This window comes from Choloepus didactylus, chromosome 2 (genome assembly GCF_015220235.1).
Source record: "Choloepus didactylus isolate mChoDid1 chromosome 2, mChoDid1.pri, whole genome shotgun sequence".
NCBI classification, from domain to species: domain Eukaryota; kingdom Metazoa; phylum Chordata; class Mammalia; order Pilosa; family Megalonychidae; genus Choloepus; species Choloepus didactylus.
This window is the reverse complement of record NC_051308.1, coordinates 240,593,825-240,608,346: the sequence shown is the minus strand read 5'-3', so window position 1 is coordinate 240,608,346 and position 14,522 is coordinate 240,593,825. Positions and strand designations below refer to the sequence as shown.

Genomic DNA, 14,522 nt, shown 5'->3' with positions numbered 1-14,522 from the left:
GGCCACAGGAGGGGAGCCGAGAGGGGAGGGGACCGTGAGCTGGCACCTGGCAGGTGAGCGCACACCTACAGAGGGGCCCAGCCTGAGCCCGACAGGTGGAGCCAGCCCCAAGGGGCCACAGCCCGAGGTCCAGTCTCATGTCCTCCTTCCGCCCACAAAGCAGGTAACTGACCCTTCTCTTTTTTCTGCTTGTTTTCTTTTCTGACAACTTCAGGGAACATTTACTGCTTGAGAAAAAGACCTCTGGGATGGGGTTGGGGGGAAATCACACATTTGTTTGGAGAGAAATTTGCTGTTTGCATATAAGAAACTTGGCCTTGGTCTTAGAAAAGTCCTAATTTTCAGGTCCTTGGCTCTGAAAAGCAAATTTTTTGCTGAACCTGGATGTGTAATGGCAGATGGAGAAAGTGAGGCCCTGAAACAATGAGGTTTTGGTTTTTGGTGTGTTTTTGGTAACTGCAAATGAGAAGCCTGTGAGGGGCTTTGGGGTGCTGGGTGGGCTGTTTTCCTTGAGGTGGGAGTGGAAAGGGGTGGTGGGCTCTGCGGGACTTGGCATTGTCACAGCAGCTCTCTCCTTTCCTACTCGGAGGAAGACGGGTGAGTAGTTCTGAGCTTCCTCTAAAGCTCATATTTGTGTTCCAGCCCATTGGACTGGATTTGCTTTGAAATTTTCACCTCTCTTTTTACGAATTCTAGACTTACAAAACCTGCCTCAGGCATTCCCACCCTCACTGCTTCTTGGCCCATTAGTGTTCCCTTGGACAGTCCTTTTGGGGGACCCCTGGCCTGAGGACAGGGAGGGAAGGTGCCCGGCTTGAAATCAGGGTTGGCCTTGGCATTTTTGACAGAATTCAAAACGTGCTTGCTCTCTTTCTCCGCACGGTCATGTATCCCTTCCCAGCAAGCTCATCACCCAAATTTGTGGATCCTCAGCACATTATATCCTGCAAGAAGAGAACTGAGAAGCTGTTTTTTGCTGTAATTGAAACTTTGTGACTGAAATCTTGTTTAAGTGGTTTGCTTTGTTTTTTTTGTTTGTTTGTTTTTATTCCAAGCTAATTTGTGATGCCCAAATTGCTTAGATTATGGGATGTGTCTGCTCAGATTCCTTCAGCCACAAGAAACAGAAAGCCCTATTCAAATTGACTTCAGTAATAGGGAGGTTAAGAATTTTATAAAACAAGAAGTGCGGAGAGAAGGCAGCCTCACGGTGGGTTGAACTCATCGGCTTGGTGATGACGAGGGATTCCGTTCTTTGTGTCCCTGCTCTGTCAACCTCACCGTATGGAATTCCCCCACTGAGCTCCCCTCCCCCCTGGCTCTTTGTGGGGGTCTCTCTTTGTGAGGGAAGAAAGCTTTCCCCAAGCCCCTGTCTGATTTTCCCTCATGTCTCACTAGCCAGAATTCTATCTCATGCCCAGCCCCAAACTGGTAAAGGAATAGGGGATCATGACTGGCTTCGGGGGGCACATAGCTGGGAGGAGGAGGAAGAGATCCAAACAAAGTCAGGGTCTGGTAACACGGAGAAAAGGAGGAATGGATTCAGGACAGGCAACCAAGAATGTCCGCTTTGTCAGAAAATTGTAATTTATTCAGTCCTAAATGCATTAGGCGTAATACAATCACTCCTGCTCCTGAAATGCATGTATTTTCCATTAAGTTCTTAATGCAGGTGTGGTTTGAGATGTCAACGGCATCTGCCCTTAGCCTTTCTCTTCCAGGGAGTCTCCTCTTTGCAGGGTGCAGTGAGGCTGGGTGACTTCACACCTTGGAGCTCCTTTCCTTCCTGATGGACCTGCTGTCTCCAGAGGCAGCTGACCAAGGCTCCATCCCCCAAAGCTAGAATAGTGGAAAGTGGGGTCATAAGTATTAAGAGACGTTAGGTAACCACGTCTCCCCAGCTCTGCAAAGGGCAGAGGCCTCGGGCTTCTGGGGTAGCAGCCCCAAAGAGCTGCCAGGTGTGTCTGTCATTTGTCCGGGGACACCACAGCGATCAGAGGGACGTGCCTGCAGCAGCATCACCTACCAGGGGCTCGTGGCATTTTCCCTTTTCTCCTGGTCAGGCACAGGTACTGCTGAAGCTTGGGGGCAGTGAGGAGGGTGCTCACTCCACTGGGAAAGCTTGGGCCACTAGACACAGCCCTGGTGGTAATTTTTGAGGCTCGTAAGACCCAAGTAAATCTTTCTTGGCCCCGTTCCTGAGATGGCAACTCCCAAGGTAGGCTTGTCTCTGCCCTAGCTGGATGGAAGTGCTCTGCAAATCTGGACAGAGGCCCTTCTCACCCCCCCCACACCCCCCACCCTCAGAGGTTCCAGGTGAGATGGAAACAAATGCAGAAAAATTCCTTCTCGCTTTTGACATCATCGTGAGATGTAAGAGGATGCTTTTGGTCTGTGTTGGGCTGTGTTAAACACCACAGCTTCCTCCAGAGCTTGGCAGAGGGCTTTGCCTCCTCCACCCCATCTTTCTCCTGTTGGCACGGGCACTTTAAAGGCCCTTGTCCTCAAGCCTCCAAGGGGTTCAGACCCAACCATTAAATTTTGCTGCAGAGCAAAGGAAAAAAACTTGGCTGTTTGGAGATACTTTCCAGTGAAAAGATTACGACCCAACTTTGCATGGTTTTCTTCCATGAAAGTGGCTTTTCTTTTCAAGGCCGTCAACTCTGGCCCCTACCATGGCCACACTGGCCCCTCAGCCTCATTAGAGGACGTCAAGGCCGTTGGGGTGCATCCCTCTTTGGTCTAATACAGGCATATTGTGTCGGGATCAGAGAGACGTCAGGGATGGGTTTTTCTCATGCAGATTGTGCCAATCGGGCCATGCCACGTTGGAGCAGATGGTGGCCTTCGGGTGACTTACAAGACAGGGGCTCTCCTTGGACTCTAATCGTGTGCTGAGTGTCTGCTCTGCATCCACTGCTGCACTGAGTGCTGCTGGTGAGCAGAGGAGTAGAGGACAGAGTTTCAACCTGACACGCTCTCTGTCTTGTGGAAGCCAGGGGTATGATGTGTGGGACGGTGGGGGCAGCTCACAGAGTGTGGGATCGAGGCCCAGCCTCCAGCCACCTCTCCTTGTGCCGCACTCTGCGGCCAGGAGGAATTTTGACACAAATCTGGAAAGATCCTTTTGCCCCTTAAAGCATGCTGGGGCTTCCATTGCTCCTAAAGAAAGTCCAGTTCTTAATTCTTCATTCATCTCGGCAGCCTCTCCCCCTCGCTTGCCTCCTCCCCTAACCCCTCCTTTGCCCGTCCCGCCTTCCATGCCCCATTAACTCTTGCCCTCTCCTGACCTGGACGAGGCCAGAAGTCCCAGGCCACACCCTGTGTCGTGGCTGTCTCCCCACGGCCTTTGCGTGTCTGTGGCTTCTTGCCCATCTCTCGTTGGGCCACCAGCGAGGATGGCTGCTTGTTCTTGCTGCTGGATTCTCAACACTCAACCCAGTGTCAGCACCTCGGAGTCACTCGGTGTGGGGAAGGAGTAAAGGGATAGATTTGTGCAGATTTGGTATTTGGGAAGAGGTCTCCTGAGGGACTTCCACAGTGGATGGAGGTCACGGCTGCTTTCCGGGAAGTCGTGACATCCAGGACTTTGTCACCAGAATCAGCTTTTCCCCGAGTACTGAGGGGGCTCCGAGCTCCCCTGGTCAAGGCGGCTTCTGGTTTCCTCACACTCCTCCCCGTTCTCTGCAGCAAGAGGTGTCGGGCCCAGGCTCGAAAGGGCCCCTGTAAGGAGTGAAGTGAGGGGAGGCGGGCCTCTGGCTGCGCTCGAGGCTTTGGAAACTTCCTTTGGTAATGAGCCGAAGCTTGGCCTGGCCCCGAAGTTCTGGCCTCTTCTCTCTGATTGTGAAGATGGTCCCCAAAGTGTAGGCCTCCTCCCTCTGACTGGGGAGATTGTCTCTAAATTCCTGGGCTCCTCCCTCTGACTGGGGAGATCATCCCCAAGGTCTCTGATGAGAGCCCTGGACTCAGCAGGGACAAGGAGGACCCTCCTGGCTCCCAGAACTGCCCGATCAGCCCCAGTGCCTGGGCGGCAGCTTTCGGTCAGATAACTGCCTAGATTCAGGAAAGGGGGATCTGTTTGGAAACCGGGGCTAGGGGCTGCTTAGTGGTAGAGGATGCGTCTGGTGGGCTTGGAGGGCTCCCAGCCGCCATCTTGCTTTTCCGACCCAGCCTTTCCGTGGGACCATTTCCGAGGCTCGGCTGCTACCCCAGGCTTCCTTCTTTCCCGCCCTGCATTGGTGCTTGCTTGAGGCTTCTGCTCGGGTTCAAGGGTTCCCCATCCCTGAGAAAAGCACATGCCCTTCCCCCGCCCAGACCTGACCTTGACCCGTCAGCAGCTCTGAGCTGGTGACCGTCCCCCAGCCCACGTTCCGGCCTCACCCACCCCCGACTCTGAACGAGCCGCTCACCCAGGTGCTCACTGTGCCCACACAGCCCTGCGGGCCCCGGCTACTTTGTTCCGCGTCGCTGACCTTACCTTGTGGCGTCAGCCGCTGTCTTCATAGCCCGGGCTCCTCCACCTGGTCCAGTCTGGGTCAGCGGTCCAGGGACAGGGCGAGCCTTTATTTGGGTTCTGACTCATCCCTGTGTTCTTTGAGGACTACGGCTGAGGATATGGTCGGCACCAAATCCCAGACCTGCTGAGTCCGAGTCTCTGGGTGTGGGGTTGGAAATCTGCCTTTTTAATGCGTTTGGCAGGAGACGCTCATACACAGGGAGAGCCATGGATTGTGTACCCCCAAGATGATCTGTTGAAGTCCTAATTGCCAGTACCCCCAAATGCAACCTCATTTGGGAATAGTGTCTTTGAAGACAGAATTAGGTATGATAAAACGGGCCTTTAATCCAATATGGCAGGTGTCCTTATAAGATGCAGAGAATCGGACACAGACAGGCAGACAGACACTGGGGAGACAGCCACGTGACGATGGAGGAGCAGAGCAAAGCATCTACAAGCGAAGGAGAGCCTCGATGGCCTGGAAACACCCCCTGTGGGTTTCAGAGGGGTGAGCGCTGCTGACAGCTTGGCCTTGGGCTTCTGGCTTCCAGAACCATGGGACAGTGACATCCTGTTGTCTGAGCCACAGTTTGTGGTACTTCACTGTGGCAGCTCCAGGAAGCTGAAGACAACTGCTCTAACCCGATAAACATGATCCGCTGGAATGTGCCTCTGGGATAAAATTTGCTGTGTCAGGGGACGATTCTTTCCCACTAAAAGATGAAGATTAAAGTCCAGCCTGGAAGAGGAACCAAGGTAAGAACAAATTCCCGTCAACAAGCTCTCTGACATTTCATGTACCTGGGCAGGAATGACCTCTCGTGCCCTCCGTCCTGCAGGTCAGACGTCGTTCTCCCCTCTGGTGACGAGATCGTGCAGGCTCTTGAGGCTGCTTTTGTCTGCTCCAGCTTTGTCGCTTTAATCCCCCTGAAGACACGCGCCCTCCCACCGACAGAGCCACCGTTCTCTCCGTGGTCTGCGTACAAACCAGTTAGGTCCCCAGATCTAAAAGCATCCTCTCGAGTGGGGCCTGGGGTAGGGGAGGGGTTGCTCCTGCTTTCCTCCATGGCTTCCTTTTTCTGTGGCTTGCTGTTTGAACTGCTGTCACTTGCTGATTTTTTTCTCTTCCAGGGACTTGCTGACTTTTTCTCCTTGTCACCCAGTGGTGGCCAGCCCTGACTGGGTCTCCTGCCCACCTGTCTCAGCTTTCCCTCCGTTTTTTCCTTTCCTCCCCAGATGTCCTGATCACCAGGTCCTAGGATGAGACAAGACGAGCCTGCCCACGAGTCCCCTCCCGGGGCCCCCCGGGCCAGCTGTGAGTGTTTCTTTGGCAGTGTCTTAGCTGGTTGTTGTGAGTAATAGTGAAGGAAGCAATCAGCAAGTCTACTGCCCTAGAAGTGTGGCACGTTGGCGGCCGAGAGGGAGGGGAAGGCAGGTGGTGCAGGGCTGTTGCGAGAAGTTCCGCTCCAGGATGCCGGTTGGTGAGTGCTGCTGGGGGGCAGCTGGAGGGCCCCTGTGAAGGCTGAAGGAAAATGGCACAGGGGCCGGGCCATGGAGGGCTCCGGCAAGGGTGGGATGGCGGGCTTCTGGCTGGGGCAGAGTTTGCCCATCAGGCTGATAATTCCAGCATTTACAGGACACTTTCTACTCTGGCAGCCTTGCCCTGAGTGTTCTAAATATCATAGCTCATGAGCTAGAGTCCCTTATCCCCATCTTACACAGACAAACTCAGAAGCACAAAGAGAATAATTAACTGCAGACATAGTGAATAGAAAAGGGGGTGGGTTTGAATCTGAACAGATTCTCTTAGCCACTGGCTCGGGTCCTCCGAGAGGGGCCTGGGTGGGTTTTGCTCCCCATGGACCTGATTTGAATGTGAACCATGCACACGCTGTCGCACCCATGAGACAAATCCTGATTGCAGTCATGAAGCTGGAGAAGGCGTCTGCCCGAGCAGTGGAGAAGTCTCCACACTGGGGAGAACTCTTCTTTTCAGTCAAAGCCAAGCCCAGGATATCCACGGGCATGAGAAGCTGGTGGTGGTTTCTGTCCTTGGCCTATAAGAAAGCTTCCTCCAAGGGGACTCGGCCGAGATGAGAGTCAAGTTCTCTGGGTCCCACCAGCTCCGCCTACAGAAGACAACTTTGGGTCTACCGAACCTCAGTTCAGTCCAGCTGGATTGTGTGGCAGTGGGAACGGCACCCAAGGCCCGAGGGTGGAGCATGAAGACGCAGTGGTGCTTCTCCAGGTCTGGGACAGGACACAGCCATGGTCTCTGGTGAGCCTGGGATAAGCCACGAGTGGGGCCTGTACTTCGGCAGACCTCACGGGAGCAGCCTTGGCCTTGGCTTTCTCCCTTCAGCCTCTTGGCACTCTGTGGCGTTGAGCCAGAGGCACTCCAGTTCTCCATCCCGCTCTTTTCTCCATGGTTCTCCAATCTGGCACCTGCAGAAATTGATCCTAGCCTGAGAGGTGATGCCGAAGGTCAGTGCCCTGCTCCTCTGACCCCACTGGCGAAGACGACCGCCAGAGTCAGGTGGTGCCACTGGTGGTGGGGCCTCCAGCACCTGCTGTGACCCCCGTGCTCAGCATGCCCGCGTGCTGCTCCCTGTCAAGCCACTGCCCAGGCACCACCTGCCCACACCACCTGCCTATCCCAGTGCTTCCCAGACTTGGAGGGGAGAGGAGCCTGCTTCTGTTCTGACCACTTTATGAAGGTCAGAAGGCGCCTTCGAGAGTTTTTCTGGGATTCGGAGACCATCGTTGGCCTTGACACACTCTGGCCACTAAGACCCCCCTCCATTCTAAGCCTGTTCTCCCTTTCTCTTACGACTGGAGAGCAAAGCGAGCAGCCGGGCTCCGTCGGCAAAATCTCATCCCTACTGGAATTGTTCTGTTGTCCTCAAAGAGGCTGGAGCTCCAAGGGGTCGCTTCAGAGAGGGTCCTTCTGTGACACCCGTTGGATTGACCGAGCCCACCCGGCCACAAATTCCCCTCTGCTCCCCGGGCCCACTGAGCTGGGCGTGGGCTGGAGTGGGGCTGGTGAAACGCCCGGAATGCTGGCTGGAATTACAGACCAACACTGATAACTCCTTACGGGAGTTTTTTTCCGAGGCAGCATTTAGGATTGCTTTAGATCTGAAGTCTTTACATTTTCCCCAATTTTAGGCAGAAGTAAAGAATGTCTTTTTTTTCCCTTGACCACTGATTTTTTTCCAGGTACTGAACTTTTAGGGGCCACTTGCTGGGTTTATGAACTCACTAGCCTATTAATTTGAGTTCAGGTGAAAAAAGTACAAATAACCTCTTTTTCTATCTAGGTTTGATTTTAGTTATGCCAACATAAAAACAAGAGAGGTTGTCATTCTCAGATACAGTTCACCAGTGGAAGTTCCTGGGAAATTAATAAAGAAATGGAGACAGCAGACAATTTTTGTTTCAATTTAGGTCTTTGATAAAACTAATGTTCATGGTAATTTGATTTGCTATAGCAGACTTTAGAGCAGCCGGGATGTATTTTGTCACTTTTATATCTCACAGTAGAAGAACTGTAGATACTCAGACATTCTTTTTTACTGGGCTCTTTGCCTTTCTAGAAATTCTGGAAGATGAGAGGAGCAGGGTTGGCTCCATGGGGTGATTTTAGAATGGGTTAGGACATGAGGAGCTCTGCACATACACAGCTGCTGTGATTTGGGGAACTGGGGTGAAGGTCCAATAAGTTGAGAACATCCAGGCCCGTGAGAGTGTACTTCTGCTCTTGGGGATGTGTGAGTAGATTCTAGACAGCAGTTTCTGAGTTGGAGAGAAAGCTGGAGGTTTTCATGTTTGACTTGACTATGGAGGCAGTGGAGTTAGATGCAAATTTTACATTCTGGGGGGAAGTGCTTGACTTCTCGACTGTGAGGCAAAGTGAGTTTTTAAAAATATTTATTGACGTCCATCACTGGATGAACGGATAAACAAAATGTGCTGTATCTACACAATGACATATTATTCAGCTGCAAAAAGGAATGAAGTTTGGATACATGCGACTATATGGATGGACCGTGAAGACATCACATTGAGTGAAATAGGCCAGACACAAAAGTACGAATATTGTATGATCTCATTTAAATGAAATAATTAGAATATGCAAATTCATAGCACCAGAAATTAGAATTTAGGGGCCAGGGTCAAGGTAAGGAATGAGGAGAAATCCTTAACTGATGGAGAGTTTCTGTTTGGGGGATGGGAAGGTTCTGGCAGTAGATGATGGTGATGGTAGCAAACATCATGAATATAATTAACATCACTGAATTGTAAACTAGGGAAGTAATTAAAATGGGAAAGTTTAGGTTGCATATATGTTACCAGAATAAAAATTTAAAGACCATAGAATTATACAACACAGACAGTGAACCCTGATGTAAATAAACTGTGGGCTACAGTTAATAATATAAATATAATAATATTATTTCATCGGTTGTAACAAAGGTGCCACACTAATGCAGTGTTGATAATAGGGAAAACTGGGCGGGGGGTGGAATGTGGGAACTCTGTGCTTTCTGCGTGATATTCCTGTAAACTGACAAGTTCTCTAATAGAAAAAACTGGCAGACAGAATAAGCTGAAATAAATATTTAAGCTGTAAAACTGAAAGAAAAGAGAAAGAAGGGAGGTGCCTGCAGGGCACCTGTAGCTTTTCTCCAAAGAGGAAGAGAAAAAAGGGAGAAAGACCCTGGCTCACAGAAAAGATAAATGGAAGGAGAAAAAAGTAGAAAAGGTAAAGGAAGAACCTCCGAGTTCGGCCAATTTGTAGACTTACTAGCGGAGAGTTGGTTTTCCTTCTAGTCTGACAGCAGGTGGAAGCTGCCAAGGCGGAGGGAGAGAAAGGGGATACCCCGCTGAAAGAATAGGGGTGTCCTCACAGAACCTTAATTAGTGCCCAGGGCCGGGCTTCATAGATGCCTCTGAAGACGCTGCACTCCATGCTGGCCAGGGACTTGCTCTGCACCTTCAGCTTTGCGGAATCTAAGCGTTTCACCAGAAATCAATGCGTAAAACATAGAAAAGAACACAGGTACAAGAATGATTTCAATCACTGCCCTCCCCCCTACGTGGGACCAGACACCCAGGGGAGTGAATCTCCCTGGCAACGTGGAATATGACTCCCGGAGAGGAATGTAGACCCGGCATCGTGGGATGGAGAACATCTTCTTGACCAAAAGGGGGATGTGAAAGGAAATGAAATAAGCTTCAGTGGCAGAGAGATTCCAACACGAGCCAAGAGATCACTCTGGTGGGCACTCTTACGCACACTTTAGACAACCCTTTTTAGGTTCTAAAGAATTGGGGTAGCTGGTGGTGGATACCTGAAACTATTAAACTACAACCCAGAACCCATGAATCTCGAAGACAGTTGTATAAAAATGTAGCTTATGAGGGGTGACAATGGGATTGGGAACGCCATAAGGACCAAACTCCACTTTGTCTAGTTTATGGATGGATGTGTAGAAAAGTAGGGGAAGGAAACAAACAGACAAAGGTACCCAGTGTTCTTTTTTACTTCAATTGCTCTTTTTCACTCTAATTATTATTCTTGTTATTTTTGTGTGTGTGCTGATGAAGGTGTCAGGGATTGATTTAGGTGATGAATGTACAACTATGTGATGGTACTGTAAACAATCGAAAGTACAATTTGTTTTGTATGACTGCGTGGTATGTGAATATATCTCAATAAAATGATGATTAAAAAAATAAATAAATAAATAAATAAATAAATAAATAAATAAATATAAAAAAAAAAAAAAGAATGATTTCAAAATCCAAACTTCCAAAGAATTTCATGCAAAAAGCCACAGTATTTAAAATAAATCTGATGTGTGGACCAAACGATATATTGAAGATTGTACATTAATGAATATATATATATATATATATTCTTGCTAATAATTGTGTATCACTAGAAGGTACACACACTACAGATGAAAGACTAGAGTAACTGGATACCTGGACCCATAAGGAAAAAATGAGCCTTGAGCTTTGTCTTATACCCTACATGCAAAGTAACTTAAAACTGATCATGGGGAGAGACCCCACACAGTGGAGAGAAGCAGACACATTTCCAGACTCGGGGCCTCTGTACCCACCTGAATCTCTGCAGCACTGTAAGTGCCATCTCTTCCCGCCCTGGATTAGGCCCTATGGCTGCAGAGAAAAGACTCTCAGGAGAAAGCTCAGGGATAAAAATGGAGGAAGTGATGTTTCAGCCTGAAATTACTAGAAATCTCCAGGAATTAGAGGAAGAAGACACTGGAGAACCAAAGAAGCACTCAGGCCAGCTAAATATTCCTTGGACTGATGAGGAAATCAGGAGTTTCCTTCAGGAATGGGAATCACTTGAACATGTGATGTATCCCATTCAGACGAAAAAGAATTAGGAGCTGTTGAAATCAATTGCCCAGGGGCTGAGGAAGAGGGGTATAAAGAAGAGCTGGTGACAGTGTCTGCACGTGTTGATAAGTTTGACGGACTTATATTGGACTATACATGAGGCCAACCAGAAGTCAAGGATTGAACCCTTGTCCTTACGGAGAGGCCCTACACAGGATAATGGAGCAGAACTGGGAGGACAGCGTCTCCTCAGGTTGCCCCCATGCAGACATGATGGCCAAGCTTACACCTACCACATTCTGGCTCCAGGCCTGCACCATCCTCATACCCCTTGAAGAGCTGATGTGGACTTCCTCACTTGTCATCTACATGGAGAACTCTCAGATGCTCTGACTAGAGCTTCTAGAACAATGTTGAACAACAGCGGTGACAGTGGACATCTTTGTCTTGTTCCAGATTTTAGAGGGAAAGCTTCATTCTTCGGCTACTAAGTTTGATGTTAGGTTGGGTTTGTCGTTTATGCTACTTATCAGGTTGAGGGCGTTTCCCTCTATTACTTTCTAAGTATTTTTATCAAGAAAGAATGCTGTGTTTTGTCAGAAGCATTTTCTGCATCCATTGAGAGGATCCTGTTGTCTTTTCCCTTTTTGATAATGTTGTGTATTATACTCTTTGATTTTCTAATGTTAAACCATCTTGCATGCCTGGGATAAAATCCACTAAAATCTTGTTTTTCTTTCATGCACTGTTGGATTCAGTTTGCAAGTATTTTGTTTAGGATCTTTGCACCTATATTCATAAGAGAAATTGAGGTGTGTAATTTTATTTTCTTGTAGTATCTTTATGTGGCTTTGGCATTAGGGTAATTTTGGCCTCATACAATGAATTAGGTAGTGTCCCCTTCTCTTCAGTTTTTTTGGAAGGGTTTGAACATGATTGGTATTAATTTTTCTTGGAAAGAATGGTAAAATTCACCTGAGCAGACATCTGATCCTGAGCTATTAGTTGGGAGATTTCTGAAGACTGATTCAATCTCTTTGCTTAGAATTGGTCTGTTGACATGTTCTATTTGTTGTATAGTCAGTGTAGGTTGTTTGTGTGTTACCAGTAATTTGTCCATTTCATCTAGTTTGTCCAATTTATCAGCAGATCTATTTTCATAGATTCTATTTTGATAAGAGATTCTTATGATCCTTTTTTCCTGTGGGGACAGTAATATGCATAGAGGTATGACAAGTTCAAGGATTATGATATATGCAACTTACTATCATTTTTTTGAAAATAGGTATATATATATATATATATATATATATAATTAGATATAGATAGATAAAGGATGGTTAGATAAACACACGTATAGATAGAATTATACAAAACTGTGGCAAAATATTAAAGGTAGACAAATAGGGTATGTGGGTATGGGGTATATTGGGGTTCTCTGTATTATGATACAATTTTTGTCACTGTCCTTAACTTTAAAGTTATTTCAAAATAAAAGTTATAAAAATGAAAAACAAAAATTGATCATAGGCCTAAACATCAAAGCTAAAACTCTTTAGAAGAAAACAGAAGATTTTCATGACTGAGGGCAGGCAAAGATCTTTTAAGATACAAAATACAGCAGACACAGAAGAAAAAAACTGATAATTAGGACTTAAACTTTAAAACATCTGCTCTTCTATAGACATTGATAAGAAAATGAAAAAACAGGTGACAGACTGGGAAAATATATTTACCATAAAAATATCCAATAAAGGACTTGTGTCCAGATTGTATAAAAAGCTCTACAGTTCAATAATGGAAGATAAATTTTAGAGGAGACAAAAGATTTGGATAAGCGCATCAGGAAGTCACACCAATGGCCAGTAAGCACATGCAAAGATACTCAACATCTGCAGTCATCAGGAAAATGCAAATTCAAACCACAATGAGATACCACTATACACCAACTAGAATAGCTAAAATTTAAAAGACAGATAATACCAAGTGTTAGTAAGGGTACGGAGCAACTGGAACTCTCTTATTTTGCTGGTAGAAGTGTAAAATGGTACAAACAATTTGAAAAACAGTTATTTGAAATTTCAAAATATATTAGATACTGTGACTTTAAAAATAAAAATCAGGGCAATTATAATACTGAATATCTGTTTTTTTTTTCATACTATATCCATGTCTCCCAGCTCTCCCACACCACTTCACATGAGTTGAAAATCAGTGAACTAAAAGTTTATAATAATGGCAGTTCACTGTGCTAAGCTGCCAGGCTTCTAAGCAAAGACTTTTTTTCCAGGCCCCTATATCGAAGAAAGTACCTGTAAAATATGATGGACAGGGGTAGCAGGCACTAAGATTTTGCTATCTTTGTGCATTTTGCTTGAATACAGTATGTGGGAAATATTTAGCTTGATGGTTGACAAATATCAACTCCCCATAAATGTTAAGTATTGTTTTATCATCTTTTGGGAGGTGGTTGTCCTCAGATTTTCCTGCTTAGAAATATCTTACTCATCCATCCATGCCATCATTTAAAATCAATTAAAAATACTTCAGTGTTTTAAGAAAAGAGTGAGCCCTAATGTAAACTCTGGACTTACAACAATATTGCTTCATTAACTGTAAAAACTGTTACCACTCTGATGCAAAATGTTAAGAGGGAAAACGTGTTGTGGGGAGGGGGTGTGTGGGATCTCTACACTTTTGCATGATTTTTCTGTAAACCTATAACTACTCACAAAAATAAATTAAAAATATATATATTCGACAAGTTCTGTAGGGGGTATCAAGGGTCTTGCTGTGTTTTTGTGTTGTTTTTTTCTTTGCAAATTCCTGTGAATCTATGATTATTTTGAAATAAAAAGTTAAAACATATATGTTGACATGTATATTTGACTAAGTGAAGTGTGGTATCCTGGATTGGATCGTAAAACAAAGAAAGGACATGGGTGGGAAAACTGGTGAAATCTGAATAAGCCTGTAGTTTAGTTGAAAGTCATACGCCAGTGTTCATTTCTTAGTTTGACAAATGTTCCGTAGTTGAATAAGATGCTGTCATTGGGGGAAAGCCAGAAGGAACTCTGTATTATCCTTTGCAGTTTTTCTGCAAATCTAAAATTATTCCAAAATAAGAAGGTTGTTAAAAACAAAGGTGTGATATACACACCCATAATGTATTGGGTTTATATTTGAACATATCTAGGGACCTCATGCCTTTTTAAAACACACTTTCTTTAGATGAGGAGTCAAGTGGTACCTCTGGCATGGGTCACTAATAAAGGGCCCTTTTCACAGATGAGTTGCAGGATCAATTTGCTCCCTAATTTGGTTATGTGTCAGAGAGAACCCTCCTGAGCTCTTCCAACCCAAGAGGATCCCTGAATTCCTCCTGTCTGAATCACACGTTAGGAAGAATTGCTTATAATACAATCCCACTTTCCAGATCGGAAACTGAGGCACAGAAGAGCACTGATGTAATCAGATTGCAATTTCCTGAATGTTTAAAACCAAATTCTTAATTTTCTGTTTCCCAAACAGGTGCTTGCAAACATGCAGAATAATCTATAAACTATAGCTGCAAGTTTTAAAGGAGGGGCATTGTCACGGCCCAAGAGGGCTTTTGTAGCCAAAGGACTAAAGAAAGCACCACACACGT

The 14,522-nt window shown here is 46.5% G+C and overlaps 1 long non-coding RNA gene across 1 annotated transcript; it reads left to right on the top strand.

Moving 5' to 3' along the window:
- Positions 1-4,756: 4,756 nt before the first annotated feature.
- LOC119528005 lies at positions 4,757-8,798 on the top strand. The gene is made up of 3 exons (XR_005215533.1): positions 4,757-5,254; positions 5,338-5,488; positions 5,735-8,798. It is a non-coding gene; the product is annotated as an uncharacterized LOC119528005 (long non-coding RNA).
- Positions 8,799-14,522: the final 5,724 nt, after the last annotated feature.